This window comes from Bidens hawaiensis, unplaced genomic scaffold (assembly GCF_021521415.1).
Source record: "Bidens hawaiensis isolate Kalapana, Puna unplaced genomic scaffold, B.hawaiensis_p1.1 tig00038983_1, whole genome shotgun sequence".
NCBI classification, from domain to species: domain Eukaryota; kingdom Viridiplantae; phylum Streptophyta; class Magnoliopsida; order Asterales; family Asteraceae; genus Bidens; species Bidens hawaiensis.
Genome location: NW_027505581.1, coordinates 1 through 25499, shown reverse-complemented (window position 1 = coordinate 25499; position 25499 = coordinate 1). Strand labels below are relative to the sequence as shown.

General features: G+C 34.8%; 1 pseudogene across 1 annotated transcript; it reads left to right on the top strand.

Annotated features, from left to right (window-relative positions):
- Positions 1-2454: 2454 nt before the first annotated feature.
- LOC143614080 (zinc finger BED domain-containing protein RICESLEEPER 1-like) lies at positions 2455-4845 on the top strand (annotated as a pseudogene). The gene is made up of 3 exons (XR_013150238.1): positions 2455-4420; positions 4520-4590; positions 4698-4845. The product of XR_013150238.1 is annotated as a zinc finger BED domain-containing protein RICESLEEPER 1-like (transcript).
- Positions 4846-25499: the final 20654 nt, after the last annotated feature.

Genomic DNA, 25499 nt, shown 5'->3' with positions numbered 1-25499 from the left:
CATACCAAAGCTAGAGCTTTAGGCCCGCAAATTTTTAAGGCCCCGGTTTCAAAATAAATAAAAAATATATATCTATATATAAAAAAATATTATGTTGATTCCTTTTAAGACACAAAACTCGTTTGGTGTAGTGGTTAATGCCACACTTCTATTTACGACTGGATGTCTTGGGATCGAACCTCAGTCCAAGTTTTCAACTTTAGCCTTCCTATACCCTTAAAATTGCCCATATTTCCAATTTAAATTACATTTTTTTAAGTAAAGGGTTAGTTCAATAATTTTAACTAATAGCTCAAATACTTTTCATTTTTCTTTTAAAAAAATTAAATAACTTAAAGTGCATACAATAGTTCTTAATTACACCCAAAACTATTTCGAGTTTAGAAGATTAAATTCAATATTATAAAGTATTACGCTCATTCTTTTATAGTATTAGGATGGTATACGAATATTATAATTGTAAATACCGGTATTAAAAATGCGCAATGTATGTGGTTTTGTCAGCAAGATGTTTTTTATTATCTTTCAATCAAGTTACTTTGTTTTTATGTTTCAAAACATTTATTTTTTGTTTTGTTTCTTTAAAGAGATAATCTAAAATTGTCATCTACTAGGTTTTGTCATAAAATAGAACGCATACAAAGAAATACAATTATTTTGGTTTTATATTTACCTTATTCATCTAAAAATAGATTGCATAAAAAGAAAAGCACAGACCTTTTATTAATAAGGCCTCGGGTTTTTTTTATCAGCTTTAGGCCACCAAAATGATTGGGTCGCCACTGAATAATAATAAAAGTAATTTATGGCATGGTTGTTAGAGGCCTAGGTTCTCCATTGGAGACCAAGGTTCTCCGGTGGAAACCAAAATTCGATCTCCAATTATGTCACTTTTGGTGCATTACGCCAATGAAGAATTTGAGTCAGACCTTGTGCAAAGTTCTCAGTTCGAATCCCAAACCCACCTAGGTTTTCGTCCCACCGTGTGTTACGCCATAGAGTTTTGCCTTGTGGCAGCACAACGACTGTTAACTGGCAGCCGACAGTATGTTTTCATAGGGGAACACCCAAACTAAACTCAGAAGCCAACATAATCTGGCCGAAATGAGTCAACGAAACTCACCAAATTAAAAAACGCGGTGACCTAAACACAAAAAAATAAATTCGGCGTTCTTAAAAATAAAAAATAAAAATAAAATAAAAGGCAATAGGATCCGGCAACCACATCCATAACCATAAACCCAGACCAAACAAACCCTAATAACCAAACCAAACAAAACCCAAATTCCGACCCAATTCGGAACCCTAATTCCTTAATCGGATTCTGGCATACAAATCAAATCAAACCACCCGCTACAAATAAGGTTCTAATCCCTCTTTATTATTATTATTATTATTATTATTATTATTATTATTTCAACAATCTTTATTACAATTTACATCTTTTTCTTTCTAATTATTATTATTATTATTATGTTTGATACTGTAATTGATATGTTAATTCCATACTATACATTTATTTATGCTACTCGATCGTACATAATTGCCGTTTAATTTCAAAAGTACCAATTTTTCACAGAATTAGACACAATTTGAGTTTTCAATTTGAAATTTGATGCATAATTTAGTGTTGTAAAAATCGGTCTATGCGGCCGAGTACACGTACTTGGTGAGGGTGCTGAGGCAAGTTTCTACAACTCGGTGCCTCGGCCAACATTACTTGGAATCGGTCCAACTTGGTCAAATTGGATTTTCGCTGCTTTTCACCGATTTTCGCTCTTTCTAACGTTTTTTTTGTTTTCTGTTTTTTTTACTGATTTTCGCTGTTTTTTACTTATTGTTCACCGATTTTCGTTGTTTTCACGTTTTTTTCACCCATTTTCGCTGTTTTTAACGTATTTTTCACCCATTTTCGCTTCTTTTTCACTAATTTTCGTTGAATTTCACATATATTCACCCGATTTTCACCGTTTTTAAGTTTTACTGATTTTCGCCATTTTTCACGAATTTTTCACCGATTGTAGTTTTTTGCTGTTTTTAACGGAGTGAACTTGGGAGATAAGATTTAAGAGATTACTATGTCTATAATCTATAATATTAAAGAATGAATATCAGTTTTTGACATACTTTGGTATTTGAACATGTATCCTTTCGATTTATATTGATATTCACGTATTTTATTGTAAATACATGTAATCGTATAATAATATAATTTCCCGAAAGTTAATTTCTGTATAATTTGCCATGCTAGAGTACTCGCAACTCCACAGTTTGACTGGCCTGGCAGCGCTTATTAACTTCTGCAACCATTTATTTTATATATATAATGTTATCGTTTGAATACATGTACGTTATTAGAATGATATCTTGTTAATTAACTGCAAGTCAATTTACAAATGGATGAATTTGGTTTTCTTAATTACGTGAATTCTTTTGATGCTTAATTAGGCTTATATGATGGAAATACAAACTGAAATACCTGCCAAAAAGCCGAAAAGATTGACATCAGTGGTGTGGAATCACTTTGAACGGGTCAGGAAACCCGAAGCGTGTTACGCAGTATGTATTCATTGTCAAAAGAGGCTGAGTGGATCAAGCAACAGTGGGACAACTCATTTACGAAATCATTTAATGAGATGTTTAAAATGATCGAATTTTGATGTGTCGCAAATACTTGCAAAACGAAAAAGAAAAGACGAACCTGTCACGATTGCGAGTGTCGGGTATGATGATGTTCAAAGAAATAATGAAACTCCTGTTCCAATATCTTACCAGAAGTTTGACCCCGAGTCAAAGATCGATGAACCGGTCAACTTTATAAGTGTTAAGTTTGACCAAGAAAGGAGTCGGCTTGACTTGGCCCGTATGATCATGTTACATGAATATCCACCGTCTATGGTTGAACATGTCGGTTTCAAAATCTTTGTCAAGAATCTTCAACCGATGTTTGACTTCTTGACCACGAGTGTAATTGAGTCCGACTGTTTGACCATATACGCGAAAGAAAGACAAAAGGTGTTTGATGTTATAAAAAACCTACATTGCAGAATTAGTCTTGCTGTTGGTTTTTGGTCTTCAGCCGATAATGTTGACTTTTTAAGTTTGACCGCTAACTACATCGACGAAAACTGGAAAGTTCAGAGGAAAATATTGAATTTTTTGACTTTGGATTTATCTCAAAACGAAGACGCATTATCTGACTTGCTTATAAAGTGTTTAATCGATTGGGATGTTGACCAAAAGCTATTCTCGTTGACTCTCGATGATTGCTTTGGGTACGACAATTTAGCATCGAGAGTTAAAAACTGGCTTGTGGAAAACCGGCCCGTTTTGAAAAACGGTGAGTTATTCGATATACGATGTGCTTCACATTTAATGAAAACCCTTGTTCAAGATTCATTGGAATCGATTAAGAACATGACCGAAAAGCTTCGAGAAAGTGTTCGGTTCGCTAAAACTTCATTAACAACTCGTGATAAATTCGACGAGTTAGCCCAACAGTCTGGGATTAATACCGAAAAACGTTTATTTCTTGATAACCAAATGCAGTGGAATTCTACATATCTTATGCTTGAAAGTGTTTTAGAATACAAAAACGCGTTTATTTTACTTCAAGAACACGAACCGATCTACACAACGTGTTTATCAGATGACGAATGGGAACGGGTAGGGACCATTACATCTTTTGTACAACTTCTTATTGAGGTTATAAATGCCTTTTCACAGTCACAAAGCAAATACCCGACTTCAAACGTGTTTTTCGCAGAATTATGCGATATTCATATTCAATTACTCGACTACTGCAAGAACCCGGATGCGTTTATAAGTTCTCTCGCAACGAAAATGAAAGTCAAATTTGATGAATATTGGGAGAAAAGCGGGTTAGCGTTAGCAATCGCAGCAATTTTGGACCCGAGATTTAAAATGAAGCTTGTGGAATATTATTATAAGCAAATATACGATACCGAAGCTTCGGATCGTATATGTGAGGTTTCCGAGGGTATACGCGACCTCTTTAATGAGTATTCTATACAGCTAGGTTCAGGTGATGACGTGGCGGGCCAGGCTGGCAGTACAAGTAACGCCACGCGGGATCGGTTGAGAGGTTTCGATAAGTTTCTTAATGAAACTTCAAACCAACAAAGTTCGGGTTCGGATCTCGAGAAGTATTTAGACGAGCCCGTGTTTCCGAGAAATTATGATTTTAGTATTTTGAATTGGTGGAAAGTGCATACGCCGAGGTACCCGATTTTATCCGTGATGGCGCGTGATATTTTGGGTGTTCGCGTGTCCAATATTACCGCTGACCTGGCGTTTAGTACCGGTGGCAGAGTGGTTGATAATCGTTTGAGATCCGTGGACTCGGATATCCGTCAAGCTTTGTTTTGTGGGCAAGATTGGTTGCGGATGGAGCCCGAAGGTACATGTTCAACGGGTCGGTTTTGACCCGGCCCAGCTTGTTATTTTAGTTTAATAATTTGTTAAGCTTCAAACTGACACGTTTTCGGGTTTGTATCAGATACGAATGGCTCGAGCTTCTCTGCGATTCCCCTTGCAGTTGAATTGACATAATTGCCCTTGCCTATATAGGTATGATATGTTACTGAATTTGGTTTTAAATTGTATTTAATTTAATATTTTTTGCTAATTTTGTTATTTATATGATTTGTTGTGAACTTGTGATGCAAGGTTGATAGGATTTGATAAGTATAGTTTGGTTGAAATGCTTCTTGGATAAGTCTTCATTGCAGCAGTAAGGGTAAAATGGTAATTAGAGTTGCTGCATAAAACTTTGTTTCTTGATTTTGAACCAAGATTTTTATTCTGTAAAACTTCTAATTTGAGAATTGGCCATGATGGGTTTAATTTGATGCAGTTAGTGTATATATTATATATAGTTAAGACAAACATAAAAAATGTAACACCCTAAGAGGGTGTTCGGGATCGCTTATTTAACTTCAAAAGCGCTTTTGTCGAAAATGCTTATTGACTTGTGACTTTTTCATAAGGAATTTTTTTAAAAAATGTTTGGATTAACTTTTGTGGTGGGGAGAGACAATAAATCAATAAGTTGTTTTTTAATAGGTGTTTGATATATTAGGTTAAAGGGTGGGTAGATTGGTAATTTTCAATCAAAAAGTCAAAAGTCTTTAAAAGATCAGGATTTACGGCTTTTAGAAAACAACTTTATAATATTTTCAATAAGTTAAAATAAAAAGAATTTTCGTGATTGCCAAACACACTAACTTATTGACATTTTGAAAAAAAACAATAAGTCAATAAGTTGTTTTCAAGCTTAACTAGACCAGACCCAAATTTGTTTAATCTTATTAGAGGGCTTATAATATCAAGTTGGTTTGCAATATATCTAGTCCCCAATTCTTTAGCAAAATGTTTTGTTGATTTGTATGCAAAGTAATGATTAAGTCTTTAATTGTGATGATTAAATTAAGAGCCTTGTTGCTTGGGTGTTGCTTGTGATTAACGATGGAAAAATAACCGAACCCGACTAGAATTTTGTAACCCAAAACATCCGGGACGTGCATTTAGGTATTGGATTATTGTTAAAATTCAAGCATGTTTTTTTATCATTCAACTTTTGATATAGTTTTACTTTTATATCAAACAAAGCATATTTTTAAGCATATATATTTTTTTTCTCTTAGCATTTTTGTGATGATAGTTAGGGATGGCAAAAAACCTGAGTTCAATAGGTATACTTGAAACCCAAAACATACGAGATGGTGAAGAGGTAGGTCCCAGCAGAGCCCAGTTGGACCCGCAAGACTCACCTCAAAGAGGGACGTCTGCGCAGTTGAACCCGCAAGACTCACCTTCAACAGGGACGTCTGCACAAAGGCTAAACTCGCAACCCCTTGAAGAGGGACGTCTGCGCAGAAACCAACTGGGCCTGCAGGACCCACCATGCTCAGAGACGTGACGTCCTTACGCGCAGTACGCAAGTTGTTCCCGCAGGAAAAGCCTCACAATGGTGAAGTACTCCGCCTGTTCCCGCAGCTGCGGATACAAGCCATCAGGGAAGGCTACCTGCGCAGCAAGGCTACACGCACAAGGCACTTAACTCTTAAATAATTCAGTAATGTCACCTGAAGGAATGAGCAAGCCGGGAACACTCCCGCACAAAGCCGGGAACACTCCCGCACAAATGAGCCAGTCCGTACGATACTTGAGGATCTTTTGTACTGTACCTGACGAGGTATGGACAAAAGATCTGACCAAAGATACGACAGCTCACTGACAACAGTATGACGAGCAGCACGCTCTTGTACTGTATGTCACTATTAGCCGCTGCCTACTCACCAACCTGTCGGAGGACGTGCATAGCCTGCAGTTGGTGGAACAGGAATAGTACACAGCCGGCCTGGTCACTATCAGCCGCTGCCTACCCACCAACCACCAGCATGGCATGTGCGTAGCCCACAGTTGGCAGAACAGGAACACTATTTAGCTGGCTGTACCTGCTTGGAAACCTACCTTCGGATATAAATACTCCAACACCTTGGAATGGTATCATCTCATCTCATATCTCATATCTTGATATATTACCTGATATCTGCTCTAGTCATTCTCTTAATATACACTTATATTCAAGAGCAATCTAGTCTGATTCTCACGCCGGAGGGTGGTCACAAGGAGGTACCCCCCCTTCTCAGTGACGAGCTCACGGTGTCTGTTTTGCAGGTTATCAGAAGAACCATCTTCGCCGGATCTAACCCCTCGTGGGAAACATCTATTTAACCCCCAGATTGTCCATAATCTGCCCGGGGTCGATTAGTGTTTCTTCATTGGCGCCATCCATGCATAAAAGCTAGAACTTAAGTCTTTTTCAGTTTTCTCAAAACTTCTGGAAATATGGTTAAAGTTACTCCGGTCCCAAAACCAACGAGTGACCAAGAAACCCCGGTAACCACAACCCCAGCTACTGGGGGGAATACCGGCGACTACACAGTTTTTACGAACACTACCCCGGTTACCCAAGCCGGGGCAAGTGCAGTAAATTTTACGAACACTATCCCAGTTACCCGAGCTGGGGCAAGTGCAGTAAATAATCTTTCACTGGGATTCACCGATACCCAGTTAGAGAGACAACGAACGAGGCTCCCCCGCCAAACACTCGATGAAGTTAAAGCATGGGCGGAAGCACGTCAAAAAGAATTCCAAGCTGAGTTGGATGAACGCTTACGTTCACTCCAACAGGCTGATGAATTCGGAGAGTACTTGGATGATGATTCGGAGGAATCTGATAGTGACGCAAACCCTCGTCATAGGGCGAAAGGGAAGCGTAAGGAAACGGACTCCCAACCGAGAAGGCATTTTGGAGAAACCTTCAAACCAAAAAACGCGGGTGGAAACCCACGTGACTTCTCCAAAACATTTAGACCAACAGCTGCAAATGCGGGAACGTCCAAATTTGCAAGGGACATTGCGGAAGCAATCGCCCCGAAAAGTGCCAAACAGATGTCCAACATCGGCACTTACGATGGTATATCTGATCCAGACGATCATTTGAACAGATTCATAGCGGGGGCAACCGTCAGTAATTGGACGGAACCTGACGTGGTGTTACATGTTCCAAATGACGCTTGTTGGGGCAGCTAGAGCGTGGTTCGATCGTCTACCGGTCCACCACATCTACGATTGGGCAGACTTCCAGCAGAAGTTCAGCCAACACTTCATCACGCGAGGAAGATGAGTCTTTACTAGACTTCATCACGCGCTTCAAATCAAAGAAGCTAAGTCTGGGCACTCTTAGCGAAGATCTTGTTCGCGCTGCTTTCATTCAGGGCGCGAAAGACCCAGAGCTCATCCGCACCTTAACGGGTAAAGATGGCATGCCGTCCACATGGGATGCCATCATGACAGCAGCTAAACGCTTTGCGGAAACGGAGAAGCAACTAGGTAGAGATCTCCCCCAGAGCACAAACCTCTACACCCAGAAAACAAGAGAAGACAACGTCCTTACCGCCCGACTAAACAAAAAGCGGAAGCTAGGCATTTGGCAGTCAAGGGTAAACTTTGACACCTCATCCGGCTTGCAACATCGGTTAGGCGGAAGGGATAACATACAGTCGAACCAGAACTCCAGATGGACGCCACTCACCAAAAGCGTCACCGAGATATTCGCCACTGAGAAGCTCCCATGGCCAAAGGCTCCAATAATCCGAGAGCGTCACAACGCTGATCAGAGCAAATTCTGTGACTTCCACAGGACAAGAGGCCACAACACCGAGGAATGCGTAGACTTGAAGGACATCGTCGAAGCATTTGTCAGAGATGGGACGCTCACGCACCTCGTGGCGTAATGAACGCTGAGCAGGCTAATGCGTGTAGAACCCCAGTTGGGGAAAACACGAATAAAACTGCAGCTTCAATGTCGGAGACTACATACTCTAGAACACAGAAAAACTCATATAATCACAATAAAATAATAACCAATGTTTTCATAACCGGATCAAACAATGAACAGGACGGACAACCGGTTCACCGGTTCAACAGGTCGAATCGGTTGGACCGGCCGAATAACTTTTCTCCTAAAAACCACGATTAAGGCTGAAAAATAGAATTTTCAAAAAACAAATATTTTCTTTCATAATAAACCGGTTTCCCAGTCGGACCGGTGAATCGGTTCAAACCGGCCGATTTTCTGGGAACCGAACGATCTACATGGAACCGAACCGGTCAGCGGATCGAATCCCAGTTGGACCTGTCCGACCGGCCGGTCCAATCCGGTCTCAACAACATCAATTATTTCTAAATTAAAAGGATTTAAATTGTAAATATACTCGCCGGAAAAACGCTATACCTCCACTTATAGTTCCTTTTTCGACTCAAACTGCAAATGCACCGATCCGCATCTCCATTGTATTTGAAGCCTGTTTAACTTGCGAAATCTAAACCCCGATGCGCAACCAACATCATACATCGGTGTCCTCTTATTGCTCTCGCTCTTTTGTATGTTCGGTTTTATTCGGCTAGTGAGGTAATAGTTCTGAATTCTTATCCTTCGCTTATGGTTTGTATATACTTTAGCGTGTTTTAATATGGCGTGTGCTAGTTGATTTGATCCTGTGACGAAAACCTTGTTTATCTAGAATTGTAATTGGAAATTTCGCTATTACAAATAAGAGTGATTAATTAAATAAAGAGTGGTGCTTTTCTTTAATGATGACACTAGGATATAGCTCGTGTGATACTCGGATGGTTAAAAAATACAGCAAAAAAGGTAAACTGAATAATATGTATAATAACATACCTTATGAATTCATACGATATAAATAATTTTCTAAAATACATAGATTAGTAAGAATAATTTGTATTTGTATTAGAAAATAAAAATGGAAGGTTGTGAATCTTTAACAATTAAGAAAAAGAGAAAGTTACCATCATTTCATTTTTGTTGAGTTGGTAAGCCACAAACATTTTAAAAGCAAGGTAATGAATTCGATTCCCACCAACAACATATTTTTCATTTTATCATTCATAAAATGAAAATTGTAAAAATAAAAACTTATACACTTGATAGTGAAGGTCTAGTTGAATAACATGTGAAAGGATTGTGTTACTTTAATAATATAGGTAGAAGAGGAAGTTAAAGTGTGGAAAATAATGATTTTATATAGCAATGAACATAAGGGTCCACTAATACAAACGTTGAGACAAGTTATTATATTTTTAACCCCTTATAACAAGAAGAAAAGGTTTTGAAATTTATAATCTTATACATGTAAATACTTTTATTTATATATATATATATATATATATATATATATATGGGACCCCTAAAAGTTTTGGATCACTAATCAGACAAGCATATAATATGACGATAAATTTTTAACAATCTATCTCGAACTCTAAAAATGTATGTCATGAGAAAATCAACAAATCACCTAACGATATTTAAATTTGTATATCTAATTATAAATGTAACTAAACCGTAGATAATCAAACGGCTTGCGGAAAACTTAGACTTTATTTGTGTGGTTTTTGCTCTAAGCTAAGGTACGGTTTGCATTTTCGTTTACTCTTAGTATTAATTATATTTCGTTACTTTGTAGTACGGATTCTGTTTTTCTTCACTTCGTAATGCGGATTTGTGTTATCTTTCAGTTACAGATTGAGTTCAGTTATTTCTTCTGATATGCTTTATATTAATTTTGTAGCAAGCAATAGGTTATATATTTTGTATTCGTTGTTGTTCCTGTTTGAATATGTTTAGTTACACGATTTTGACTTTAGTCTCTGTTACCCGAGCATTTCTGGCTTGTCGTTGGGGGCGTCAACGACATGACACTTATCGTGACAGTGCGTAATCAAAGTTCACGACGTCTCTGACTATACTTATGTAGTACCTTAATTGGCCACTTAAATGTGTATAGATTGATCTTAGCTCCGACTCCTAACGTTTGTTTGAGATGGAATAATGTGTGCACGCCACCCACACCTTCTCCTTGGTACATGGATTAGCTAGCTGTGTACCCCTTCTGTTTCTAACTCTGGTTCTTCTGTGTTACATGACCTATTTTATTATCTGTATATACTTCTATGTTACAGTCGCGTAGTTTAGTATCTGTATATACTTCTGACCTTCTGTTATAGTTCTGATATGTTTTAATATATTTATATATATGCAATTGATTATGTCTCCATTGTGTGTCGGATTATGGTAAGCATCCGTTTCTAACTTGGTATTGGTCCTGAGTTTGTACTCGAATCAGTTTTAGTGTCAACTTAGTTTTACAATGAGTTCAGTTATGTTTTGCTTTTCCGTGTGTTCATTTTTACATGTACTATTGTTCTTTTCGTTACGGGACAATTTTTTGCTCAACCGTATTTTCTTGTTTGTGTTTGTTTTCTTTATTGACATGCAATCTGGGAAATCCGGGAATCAATGGTGAGAGAATAATGAAGTTTAAGATTTTTTTTTAAAGACTAGTTCATTTTCTTTTATTTTAGTAAATTTAATAAGACTTAGGTTTCTTTAAATTGCTTTTATTTTTGGATTGTGTTTTGATTAGAAATCTGTAATAGTAACACGACAGTCTTGGGTTGGAGTGTTACAAAGAGTGTCCGCATGAGTAAGGATAGTGTAGAGAACCAAGGGATAATGACTTAGCGGACGTTAGAGACTGCTCAATTAATGCACTTAAATCGATAGTCGAAGACAATAAGGTTGACATTGGTTTTCAAATCATCATGAGCAACACATGAATTTTGTATGGTGTTTACCACAAGGGAGGCTCATATGGTTGGTGGGTCTAGGTGGTTAGGGTTTGTCTCGTTGCTTTTACATAGGATATTAATCATCACACATAGAAAGATCAAATCACATTTAGTAGTGTATATAAATAATTAAGAAAAACTCATGTTTATGAGACGATGGAGCATCAATATGGATAGTGCGTATGACTTCCAAACCACATGGTAACACCACCGCCATCCTATGTGGGTACGATACATGGCTTCATTTCATGGCAAAGGTTCGCCACATAAGTTGATTCATTTTTTGCATTTATTGTACTTGTATAACTAAATAAATGTAAAAAGTTGTAGGGTAATCGTGGGTAGGTGATGTCAGGGATTTTCTGTTTTGTGGGTACTCGAGGGTCGAAATAAGATTACAGTGCATAATTGGGTGATGCATGAAGAATTGAAGATCACTCAAGTTTATATACGAAGAAAAGATTTATATTTAACAAACTTTATAGAGTCTCTATCGATTCAAGTTCCTCGGTTTCAATCATTTTTTTATCAAACAGAATACAAACCTAACCGAATTCAAAGTTGTGAAAACTGGGCCAAAATTCGGCTCAATTTCGGTTTTAACTCGACAATCATAGTTGTAACAAGATTGATTTCCTCGGTTTTGTAGTTCAGTGGTTAGATTCAGCTTTCTATTTTAAATGGTTTTGAGTCGGTTCAAGTTTTGGTCTAATGATTTTTAAATGAATACTAAACCACCTTAAAATTCCTCACATACAAAAATGTTAGGATCTCTTAATAGAATAAAGTGTCAATAACGTTCTCGAGGTTTGGTTAATCACGCGAGTTTTGTCAATTTTTTTTTTTTTTGCATCTGGACCATCGAGGTTCCCACTTTTTGCCAATTACGTCCAAATCGTTAACTCCGGGGTAGAACCGTCTTTTCAATTTTTATATTATTTGTAATTCCGTTTTTTTATCCTTACCCCCCCCCCCTCCGCCCACCCACTCTGCATATAAAAAGACAAATTTACCCTTCACATAATGTTAAAAAACTAATGGACTTAACGATTTGGACGCAATTGGAAAAAAATGGAAACCTCGTTGGTTCAGATGCAAAACAATAAAAATAAAAATAAAATAAAATAAAAAAACAAGCTTTTTAGACGAAAATTGCATTATTGACCAAAAATCAAAGATGATTTTAACACTTTACTCTTAATATTTTGTTTTTACATTTAAGTTTAAAGTCTTTCACCGGGTTTGGTACAATACTAACCGTAGAACTTCATATTTAATTTTTAAGGATGTATTTAGTACACTTTTTCTTAATATACATAAATTTAAGTAGTTTATATATTATACATGTATATATATTTATATAAAAATGATTTTATTTTATTAGAATGGTTTTTGCTTTTCAAAATTTTTTTTAAAAGAAACTAAAAGTTTCATTTATTTGACAATAAAATGTTAATAATAAGATGGTAAAAGGTGACGAATATAGTGGGATACTATAAAGATTTGATTTTGTGAGACTCAAGTGGCCAATGTTAAAAAGATACTCTTTTCGTCAAAAGCCAAAAAAGCGTATAATAATCGAACATAGAAAGGGACCCAAAGTCTGACCAAATTTATAAAATATATTGAAGTATTTTTATATAATAAAATATTGTTACTATATCAGTTTATGACAAGAAAAACGTTTTTATCTAAATTTAAAATCATAATAATAAATCAAAAAGCATGTCTTAGAGGCCCACTGGTTTCTAATAAGAATATTCTAGCTGAACAAACTTTATTTACTTGAATTTATATAGCAAACAAGCATTTATTTGATTATTTTCTTTTTCATGTTAGATTTATTACTTCTCATATTCAAAAGCAAATTTGATTTATAAAACATATAAAAAGTAATTTTTATTTTTGTTTTATTCTTTTTTGGTATGGCAGGGATATATTAAAACAAAGGCATCTCTACCATGAAGCTAGAGCCATCAAAAAAGCAAACTAATTAATTTCTTTTAGTGATCTTGCATTTTTCTTCTTTCTTTATAATCACTTAAATTATTGACGGACCACTGAGTTATCCAATCATTCTTAGAAGTATTTTTAAATATTAAAATAAATTTGTTTATATTAATAAACTAGATAATTTAATGTTTGTATATTTGAAAGCCAACTTCATTATGAGTATTCACTACTTAAAAAACTAGCCTAAAGCAACCTTTATTTTACGAAAAAAAAAACGCTGTATTAGGTGAAGTTGCATTAGATCTAATGCAACCTTTATGTTAGATAATGCAAATGTTTTTTCAAATACAAACATTTTAAAAAGGTTGCATTTGAAAGAAAGAGTTGCATTATCTGATAAAAAGGTTGCATTAAGTTTAATGCAACTTCACCTAATGTAGTTTTTTTTTTGTAAAATAAAGGTTGTCTTAGGCCAATTTTTTTGTAGTGATTTTTCGGTATTTAAAATTCATTGTTTAAACGTAAAAAATATATCATCCGAAAAACGAATATCTTGAAAATATTTGGAAAATTGGTTTTTATTGGTACTAACTATTTCATTTTTGTCGGCACTGGTCCCAACTTTCATTTGGCTGGCAACGGTCCCAACTTTCACATACGTTTTTTCCACCAGTCCGCGACTAACGGAGTACTAACTTTGTTATGTTTTTGCTGATGTGTCCATCTGAGTTGCCAAAAAAAACTTTACGTGGCATCCATCTGAGTTGTCAAAGACCGGGGAATCAGAACCCCTACCGGACTCCATGACCTCCCACCCATCGCCGCCATCAAACTTAAACCCACCTCCCCACACCATCGTCCCACCGCCACTCCCGCCACCCCCACCGCCCAACGCCGCATCGGCCACCGTCACATTCACCATTTCCGACCACCGTCACGCCGGATCGGCCACCGTCGCGTTCACCATCTCCGGCCGGGCGACCGGCCACCATCATTTTTGTGCACCACCACTATCATGCTTGCGGAGTTTTGAATCTGCTCGAGCCGTCTCCCCCATATTCGTTATTCATCTCAGTTCGTATCCAATCGCTTTGTCCCGTTTTTTCGGCGACCCACCCCCCGTGTTCCGATTCAGAAACCCGATTCATATATGATAAATTGGGGGGTTTGACGCGTTAGTAGTGAAGAGTTCAGATCTTGGAGGATGGCTAGCAATGTTGATATGAAAATCCCCAATTGGGGGTTTGACGTGTTGGTGGGTTTGAGTTTGATAGCGGCGATGGGTGGGAGGTTGGAGTCCGGTAGGTGTTTTTGATTCTCCGGTCTTTGACAACTCAGATGGCTGCCATGGTGGCTGCCACGTGACGTTTTTTTGACAACTCAAATGGACACATCAGCAAAAACATAACGGAGTTAGTATTCCGTTAGTCGCGGACTGGTGAAGAAACGTATGTGAAAGCTGGGACCGTTGCCAGTCAAAATGAAAGTTGTGATCAACGCCGACAAAAATGAAATAGTTGGGACCAGTAAAAACCAATTTTCCAAAATATTTTGATGCTTAAGATTATGCATTAGTTATAATAAGATTTATAAAACCACGTGAACTTTGTGTTGGATATGTGTGGAGGATAAATTGTTGTAATTTCTTTAGTGTTTAAAAAAATAAATATCTATTGTTAGAATTGAGAAAAAAAAAACCTTAATACATAATCTTTCTTCTTATAATACACGAGTCATACTATTGATAAACTATGACTCTAACTCGATTAATTAACCAAAAGCTTTAAGCCTTTAAGAGCATTCTCATCCAACCTCTCATATTATGTGAGAGGTGTTTTTATAATTTAGGGAGTGATTCAGGGTGTTGTGAGTGGAGAGTTTTTATATTTTAGAAAAAGTAGTGATATTTTTCTGTATATTTGAAAAGTTACTGTTCATCCCATATAATTTTTAACATATTTTGAAAGTGGTTGTGAGTGAAGGAAAGAGAAAAGGTAATGATAAAATTATAAAAAGTATTATTTAATTAAAATAGAGAGAGAAAATAAAGTGAGTTTGAGTGTAATTTTTGGTTTGAAGATAGGGAGTGAGATGAGAATGCTCTAAGAATCCTTAAAAATTCTCGATGGAAGTTAAATGCTCCAAATTAATAATAATCAAACTCAAAACATCTATTCCATTTCATACATTATATTTGAAGGGTTATAAACTAACAAACCAAATAAAGATAAACCTTATGAAAAAGATAAACCATAACGGGTGGTGATAAGATAAAACAAAAAATGAAATAAAGATATTAATTTAAATTGTTGATAAGTTCCAATAACTTCATAAACTATTCATTGTAATTAAATTTTTGTGTGTGCAAGGTAAATAAGGAAATTTTGCTGTTAAAAGAAAAGAAAAAGTCATTATTTTTAATAATTATATATTTAATGTTATACCCATGTGTAAATCATATTTTCTGTAGCAAATAAAACAATTTTAAAATATGTGTAGATTCTACAAGAAGAAATCAAACACCATCGTCACATTCAAATGGTTAGCACCAAAAACAGCTTTAAACAAAAGTTTATTTCTTTGCTTTTATGTTTCCTTTACCGTTGTGACAAGATCACACTTCTTCTCCTCATCTCAAACTTTCATTCCATTTCCAAGTAGTGGAACTATTATCAACGGTGGAGGTGTGTAGTGGTGGAACCCGTCGTGTGATCAATCAAAGTTAGTTTTCCATGACTTAATTGTGGATTTGAGTTGAATCTATCAACTCTAAATTCAGTGTCTTAACAATAACTCTGAATGCCATATTTCTCTAAGAAATCACAAGAAAATGGATGAAGTCACGATTTCGTTACAATGTTTGAAAATACGAAGTTTGTAGACATGAAAGATAAATTTGATTAGAACATTCGGTTCAAATCATTAACTTTGTTATTATTTAACTTTTTTGTATGGATAATTTTACGGCAAACTTATACAACTCTATTTATGTCAAATTTGTAATTTTTACATGTAAAATACTTGACGCGTTCGCTTTAAATTTAAGAATGCTTAGAATTGTATGTGAGTAAACAACCTCACTTCATTAGACTTTTGAAAACTCTGGAAAATAACTCATGCACTCGAATAGTTTTAAATACTCATATAGGCAAGATAGTATTTTAAATAAAAATCTGGTTATGCATATCTTATAATCTAGAGTATATTAAATACAATCAAAGCCTTGGATAAAAATAACAATAAGAATAATTTAATTCCAAAATTTCTCTATGTCATCGAAATAGATAATTACATTTGTATATGAGGATAAACACTCACAGTTGCACTCTTCGGTCATAATATTTATTATTATCATAAATCTCTTTGTCGGTAGCAACACAATGACAAACTCCAAACAACATCTAACAAGAAATGTGTTATTTTAAGTTGGCCTTTCAAACAATATCTCATAGGAACATGGGTTGTATTCATAAGATTTGTAACATCAGCCGTATGTTCCCAAATATAATCATGGTAATAAATCAACTTACATATATAAAAACATAATTGATTACTGCACAATTTAAAAACTACATGAGAATTTAAATCTAAAGTTATTTCTTATATAATGTGATATCTTTTATCCCCCTTTTTTCTCATTTCAATGTCAAATCTTCAAATGAAGTAACTATGTAAGAGCATTCACATTCAGTTTTCTATCATATATCTATATATATATCATATAATTATATTAAATTATTATAATTTATCTCTATTTTTAATTAAATAATAAACATTTATACGTTTATCATATTATTTATCTCTCCTTCACTCACAACCACTTTAGAAAATATTATAAATATATACGGCGTAAGAACAGTGAAACCTAAAATTTAACTTTCCGCATAATATTTTCTCTCTGCTCTACCCACAACCACGTACAACCATACCTTAATTTACAAATTTACCTCATATATTTTAGAAATAGAATAGAATACTCTAAGCATTTATATTTATAAGGAAAATTGGTTTTTATTGGTCCCAGTTAATTCATTTTTGTCGGCGTTGGTCCCAACTTTCATTTTGGTATGCAACGGTCTCAACTTTCACATACGTTTCTTCCACCAGTCCGCGATTAACGGAGTACTAACTCCGTTACGTTTTTGCTGATGTGTCCATCTGAGTGTCAAAAAACGTTACGTGGCAGCCACCGTGGCAGCCATCTGAGTTGTCAAAGACTGGAGAATCAGAAACCGGACTCCGACAACTCAGTTTGAGTTTGATGGCGGCAATGGGTGGAAGGTCAGAGTCCGGTAGGGGTTTTTGATTCTCCGGTCTTTGACAACTCAGATGGCTGCCACGTAACGTTTTTTTGATAACTCAGATGGACACATCAGCAAAACAAACACATCAGAAGAAACGTATGTGAAAGTTGGGACCGTTGCCAGCCAAATGAAAGTTGGGACCGGCGCCGACAAAATGAAATAGTGGGACCAATTAAACCAATTTTCCTATTTATAATTACATGATAGTTATTATTTAGGGAAAATTCCCAAAATATCCCTTTTAGAGAGAGAAGTCCCAAATAGCCCTTTTTTCCTCCAATTAATTTGAATTTGGACTCTCAAGACGCATTGGGAATTGATAAAACAAAGACGAGATACAAGAGAAAATCAGGTAAAAGACGAGATTTGGGGAAATAATGTTAGTAAAGTCCAAATTATTTGTAATCTTGGAACAAAAGTTCAAATTTTTCAAAAACTTTATACTCAAAAACCGTCTCCAAGACTGTATATTTGTTTCCTACCTTTCACGTCCATATTCTTAATTATTGGAAAAGAAATTTTGAAATCTCGTCTTGAGAGACGCATTTCGGATGCATTTGTTCTTAACAGACGAGTTTCTTGTTTCCTACCTTTTACGTCCAAATTCTATAATTTCTTGGAAAAGAGATTTTGAAATCTCGTCTTGAGAGACGCGTTTGGATGCTTCTGTTCTAACAGACGAGATTTCTTAGTTTCCTACCTTTCACGTCCAAATTCTATATTTAATATGGATTTTCGTTCTTTATCAATCAATACATTTCTTCATCAATCTTCTTCATCGGGTTATCTTGTAGCCGGCCAAATGACGAGGTTTATCGGGATATCATGTGGAAGTAAAGGATTTGGGATCCGGGTTCATTGGTTCCTACTATGACGGCAACTTAATCTCAACATTCCGTAATGAGTATATTGTGCAGTTCCGTACCTTGCTCGAAAATGATCTGTCCGGGCCTCTACAATAGTTTGTGAAGGTCGAAAAGTTAGGCCAAAACCTGCATTTGTTGAGGTGAGCAGCTTTCGTTTGGGTGAGACGGTGGATGTCTATGCTAATGACGGTTGTGGACTGGAAGGATTATTAGCAAATTTAGCGAAAATGAATATGTTGTTCTTTTGATAGCACCAACCAAGACGGGAAGGATATTAGCAAATGGAATATGTTGTTCATTTTGATCCCAAATCCTTTACTTCCATATGATCTCCCCGCTTAAACCTCGTCATTTGGCCGGCTACAAGATAACCCGATGAAGAAGATTGATGAAGAAATGTTAATAAAATCCATATTAAATTATAGAATTTGGACGTGAAAGGTTGGAAACTAAGAAATCTCGTCTGTTAAGAACAGATGCATCCAAAACGCGTATCTCAAGACGAGATTTCAAATCTCTTTTCCAAGAAATTATAGAATTTGGACGTGAAAGGTAGGAAACTAAGAAATCTCGTCTGTTAAGAACAAATGCATCCGAAATGCGTCTCTTAAGACGAGATTTCAAATCTTTTTCCAATAATTTAAGAATATGGACGTGAAAGGTAGGAAACATAATAATACAGTCTTAAGAGACGGTTTTTTGAGTAAAAAACTTTTTGAAAAATTTGACTTTTGTTCCAAGATTACAATAATTTGGACTTTACCGACATTATTTCCCCAAATCTCGTCTTTTAGCTGACTTTCTTTGAAATCTCGTCTTATTTTATCAATTCCTAATGCGTCTTGAGAGTCCAAATTACAAAAGATTTGAGAAAAATGGCTATTTGAGACTTCTCTCTCTAAAAGGGACTATTTTGGGAATCTTCCCTATTATTTATATGTCCTTATTATTATTTTCATTTGATTGCAATTCTATAGACCACTCATTATGTTACTTCCGACCTGCCCTATCGAAGTACCCCACTTGCTACCATTCTTCCTGTGTCTTTGATTCTCACAATATTTTTTCATCATAACGTACTAGATATTTTCTCTCTCTCTACATCAAAATAATAAAAGATAAAATATATATCATAATATAGTAGATATTTCCACAATGTCTATGCATGTCTTTTGTTATGTCCACATTATACATGTATTGATTATATTTATTAAAATAAATCTTTATCTGGCCAACTTAATAACTTACAGGATAATTTAAAAATAATGATCGGGTTGGTTGTTAACTATAACGTGAACGTTATAATTTTTGTCTATAAAGCACACCTAAACATGTGAACCGAATTAGCGGTTTGAAAGCATACATTATGTTCTTTGTTACTAGTACTTTTCAACACAATAATCAAACATGCTTAATACTTTGTTAACATAAAGTAAAAGAGAAATGATTGACAGACTGCTTAACTGATGTGCCTAAATATCGACCAAACAGCAAAGTATAATACATGACAAAATCAGAGGAAATAAGAAAATTAGAGAATATCCAAGTCATCTATATGTTATTAAGTGAATTAAGCATACTTTTACGTTATTTTTAGGCTTATAATCAAAAGTTAATAAAATAAAAGATCAACACTAACAAGAAACCTATTTTCTCCATGTCATAACATTAGACTTCTCATGCTGAACGTAAAGGTAATATATCTATATCTATATACTTATATAATATAATGAGGAAGGTTCATGTGCATTTTAGTCTTAATATGAGAACGTAGGAAATCATACTATTTATAAAAAATGAGAACGTAAGAAACAATACCAACTATAATAGCAATCTATATAAAGAATTATTTATAATAACAAAGAAAAAATCTAAAAATTACAACAAAAGAATCAAAATCAAGAACAAATAATAACGACAAATACCTATATCAGCAAAGGAAAAAAATCTAATAATAACAACAAAATGTAAATAAGCAAATACTTATAACGTCTCATAATCGAAAATTAGCAAATACGAACAAAAAATAACGACAAACATTTATAAAAATAAACATAATAATAACAGCAATTAGTTCTCACTGTTTTCATGTTAAGAATAAATGTATTTGATCTTGTTTCTATAATATAATACATTTTAGAAGTCATGTCAATAATGTTTTGATTTTAACAGTTTTACAAGTTCTATTAATGTTGCTTAGTATTTGATACATTCGTGTTAAGTAATAATAACTTTTAAAGCGTAAAATTGTTTTTGAAATCATTAATAACCAATATACATTATTTAATAATGCATATTTAATTTACTATGTTATTAAAGATAACCACTAATAATCATTATTATTTAAATAATAATAATAATAATAATAATAATAATAAGTTTTTAAGGCAAATCGGGTTAGTCGTTGGGTTAGATATAAGTCTTAACCTGCCACAAGTTAAGCGAAGGTTACCCGCTAGTCTTAATTCATACGGCAGATATAGTTCAACAGCCAATAGAAATAAGGAATAAAATGCAAATAGAATCCAATTCGTTAAAAATACAGCAAATGGTTGGACTACATCATGGCATGGACTCGAGTCAAGGATATACCATGTATGTATTTTTTTTACCTTGTTTGTATGATGTTTAAGCTATTGCTGATGATGCTGCATGTTTTTATTTCAATTAAGTTGTCATTTAAAAAAAACTATAGTTAAAGCAACAAATACAAAAAGATTTAATAGCTATATACATTTATTAAGAACATATTACAAATAACACAACAACTATTTACTGCATGTATATTAAATGTACATATTACTTATACATCTTCTGGAGAATAAACCTAATAACAACTTAAAACAATAATAAAATTAAAGTCTTGAGAAGTTGGTTTATTGATAAGAGGCATGCTCTCCCATTGTAAGACGCATGTGCGATTCTCACATGAGCCAGCTTGAAGGATATCTAGGTGAATGGACGAATTAGGACTTTAATCCCAATTTCACCCGACAGAGGCTGAGGGTTTACGGATTCTATCCGGTTCCCATGCATCAAGAGGTGCGGTATCATTGCGGTCGAGGAGTCGACCTTAAACATAACCCCGAGAAAATAGGTTTACATGTGATATTTTCATACGTTAAAAAAGTTAATTTCATTCGATTTCCAATTTATTATGCTGCCTATATTTGTAAAAAGCAAGAAGATGACATCTATAATCATATTGTTTTTTAAACATTTTTTTTTCTAAACCACGAATTTCCTTTAAAATCTAATCGTTTGTGTGACTTGAACCCACATTTTTTTCATTTTAAATTCGGGTGGTTAAAGTTTTGCCTTTTTCAACACCACAGATTTTTTCTCTAGAGTAACTATATTTTGAATAAAAATGTTTATTATTAGTTTTCTTGTAAGACCTTTATAATATTAAAGATTTAAAGTTCAATAACAATATAAAGCAATTACAATTATTTTTATTATTATTATTATTATTATAATTATTATTATTATTATTATAGTAGGCATATACCTCTTAGAACTTAAAAGGAAGGTCTCAGGTTCAAACCTAGGTAATACGTGTAATATGGTGTGGAGTAGGAGTCGAAATATTTATTGTTTAAAAAAATGAGATATATTATTGATTAATGTGAGAACAAAAATATAATTATTAAAGATTTAAAGTTCAATAACAATATAAAGCAATTACAATATTATTATTATTATAGGCATATACCTCTTAAAACTTAAAAGGAAGGTCTCAGGTTCAAACCTAGGTATACGTGTATACTGGTGTGGAGTAGGAGTAGAAATATTTATTGTTTAAAAAATGAGATTTATTATTGATTAATGTGAGAACAAAATATAATTATTAAAGATTTAAAGTTCAATAAGTAATTACATAATTATTATTATTAGTGGGGCTAGCCCACTTGACAGAGGCATATGCCTCTTAGAACTTAGAAGGAAGGTCTCAGGTTCAAACCTAGATAATACATGTAATATCGGTGTGAAGTATGAGTAGAAATATTTGCTGTAAAAAATAATATTATATGTAATTGATACAATGAGACAAAATGACAAATTACTATTTAAAAAAATAAAAGACTAATATCGTAAATCAATTATCTTATTCTTTTCAGAATCAACGTCTTGAAATTAATGTACGCGAGAACAAAAATGACAAATTACTACTTAAAAAAATAAAAGATCAAATATCAATAAAAACTAATTATCTTATTTGTTTCAAAGTCATCGTCTAGAAATAAATACTTAAGTAGCGTTTGGTATGTAGAAATAATAGGGGGAATGAAATGATTCGTTATGTGGGAATGAAAATGTGATGTTTGGTTGCTTAATAGAATGGAATCATCCATTACAAATAGAATCTCATTCCATTAAAACTATTCCTTCCCACCCCCCCTTTTTTTTCATTTCATTTCTCCTTCACCATACGTTCTCAACAACTCCACCACTTAACAAAAACTAGCGCCACTACTATCACCACCACCACCTGACTGCCACTACCAACACGTCGCCACCACCACCACCACCTTACCACCAGCGCTACCGCCGCCGTCGCCACCACCACCACCACCACCACCTTACAATCAGCGTTCCCACCGGCACCGCTGTCGCAACCATCGTTGCAGTAACCACCGCAACCGTTGTCATCCCTTCTGCTTGGCCATCACCGCCACCCACCATTGTCGCTGCCTGACCACCACCACCTGACCGCTACCACCGTTGTCGCCACCCTACCATCGCCATCACTACCAATGCTACCACTGCTTAACCACCCCCACCCCCCACCCCCACCGCAACCATCTCCCCTGCGCTTGACCGCCACCACCAGCACCACCGTCACCATCGCCACCACCATATCGTCACCGGAGCTACCACCACCGTCACCAATGTAGTTTTTTTTTATTATGGTAAAAATATATATATATGAGATAGGAGTGTTTTTATTATTTCTATTTCATTCATATAATTTTTTTTGATACCAAACAACATAAATAATAATTCATTTCATTCATATAGGTTAACCAAACAAGACAAAGGAATGTAATGATACATTTCATTCCCTTGTCCATACCATTCCTCTCTCACATTCCATCCTTCTTTCTTCCATTACCTCCAACCAAACATACCCTTAAGGTCTCAAATTTGAATATAATACCAATCGAGCTTATCGTGGTGGCTTTCGGTCGACAAGTTTTGCCCGTAATAGGAAATGAGGGCTTGGATTAGGATTACCAAGTGGTAACCGTAGATGTATTCTTTAGTGTAACAGGAAAGGAACGAATACGCATTTATTTTGAGATATATACTATTTTTTTTGGAACGACTAACTAAGTAACGCCGGTACTCCGTACGCGGCCCCCATTGGCTAAAGGTAGCCCGAGCCGACCATGAGTTCGTACGAACGAACCCCCTAGCGGTCCACCAATTGAGAGATTCCCCGGATAAAACCCGACCCCCACGCCCGCCAAACGACACGACAGCGAGGAGCCGGTAAAACCGGGTGAGATCAGAACTCAAACCCTGGCAAGCCAGGGTCATCCCTCATATCTCCCATATAAATTGGTGATAGTGAGGTTTGAACCCCCTACCTCTCACTAGTAAAGTGAGTGCTCTATCATTAAGTCACATCCAATTTATCTTTGCAATTATACTATTAACTAAATTAAAAGAATATAAATGTTTATCTTTGCAATTAAGACATTAATTGTTATAATATTAATAGCATTCAGTTAATAAGATAATGCCAAAGCTGAAAATTATAATAAATATTTTATAGTAATTAATAGCTTTCTTTAACATCTCCTAATCTACTCCTATAATGATATAAACCTGTATTTTATAGGATTTGAACCTAGTAACAACATATATTTTATAGATATGACACATATTACCACCAGAATATTCTTATGAGTATTTTCGTAATAACTATTCAACAACTTGTTTGACAAATATTTTTAAACCTACTAATTTAGTTATTGCAAATAGCACGAAGAAATTAAATAACACACAAAGTAGAAAGGAGCTAGTAAGTACCTACTATTTTTAGAAACAACTCTATTTTAGCAGCAACTAGTTTAAACCAACTGTTTAGCAATAACTTTTCAACAACTTTGTTAACCAAAAAAAGGAAAAAAGGAAAAAACAAAGACTCTAAAAATAGTGGCTTTTAAAAAAAGTCCTAGTATTTACACCAAGGAATTTACTAATTACACCAAAAAGGTGACTTTTATTAACATATTTTTCTATTTTCTTTATAATTTATAGTATATAATATCATTATGATTTTTCAATTAAAAATATAAAAATATAAAATACTTTACAATATATATATATATATTGTATGGGATAATTCTATTTTTATCTGTATTTTAGAATAACCTAAACAAGCAGTTAGTCTTTACTCTTAGGTTTTAAACATGACTCAATAAGCTTTCTCATAGTAATAGAATTTCTTTTTTAATAATGTTTATGGTTGAGTCAAATCTGGAATGTCAAAATCAACGGCCATGGTTAATATCCCCAATATCCCATGTCAGAAATGCTATGGAAATAATTCCATAATTTATTCATAAAAGAAAAAAAAAACCAAAAAATATTATGAATTACAATTCTCAAGAAACTCTAAATTTCAACAAACCTTCAATTCCACCACTTATGACATAAGCAATCATTAAATGTATTTTATAGTCAAATAAATTAATTGAAACTTCATCACAAGTACCCTTGGTCATCTGCATGGCTGTAAGACCACACCCAAATTCACACCCTATAAAGCTTACAAGTGTGTCTACTTTGTCTCCTTTCATTTCTCCACCATCTACCCCTCCGGCCACCACTTCCGGCAACATTCCGGTCATTCCCGGCAACCATCTTCACATTCAAACTTAGTTTTGGTGAGTCAGTATTTAATTACACAACCCTTTGAATAGGGTTTTCTTAGTTTCTCAATCTTATCAATTTTTGATACATCATCATTTTTATTTTTTGTGAACGAGCTGAGTCGGTAGTGAACTACTTGAGATCGGCTCGAACTCGAATCACACCGAGCTTAAACAAGTTTGAGCTTGAGCTCGAGCTGTTATTAAGGCTCATTTAATAAACGAGCTCTCCCAAACTTCGCATCTCAATT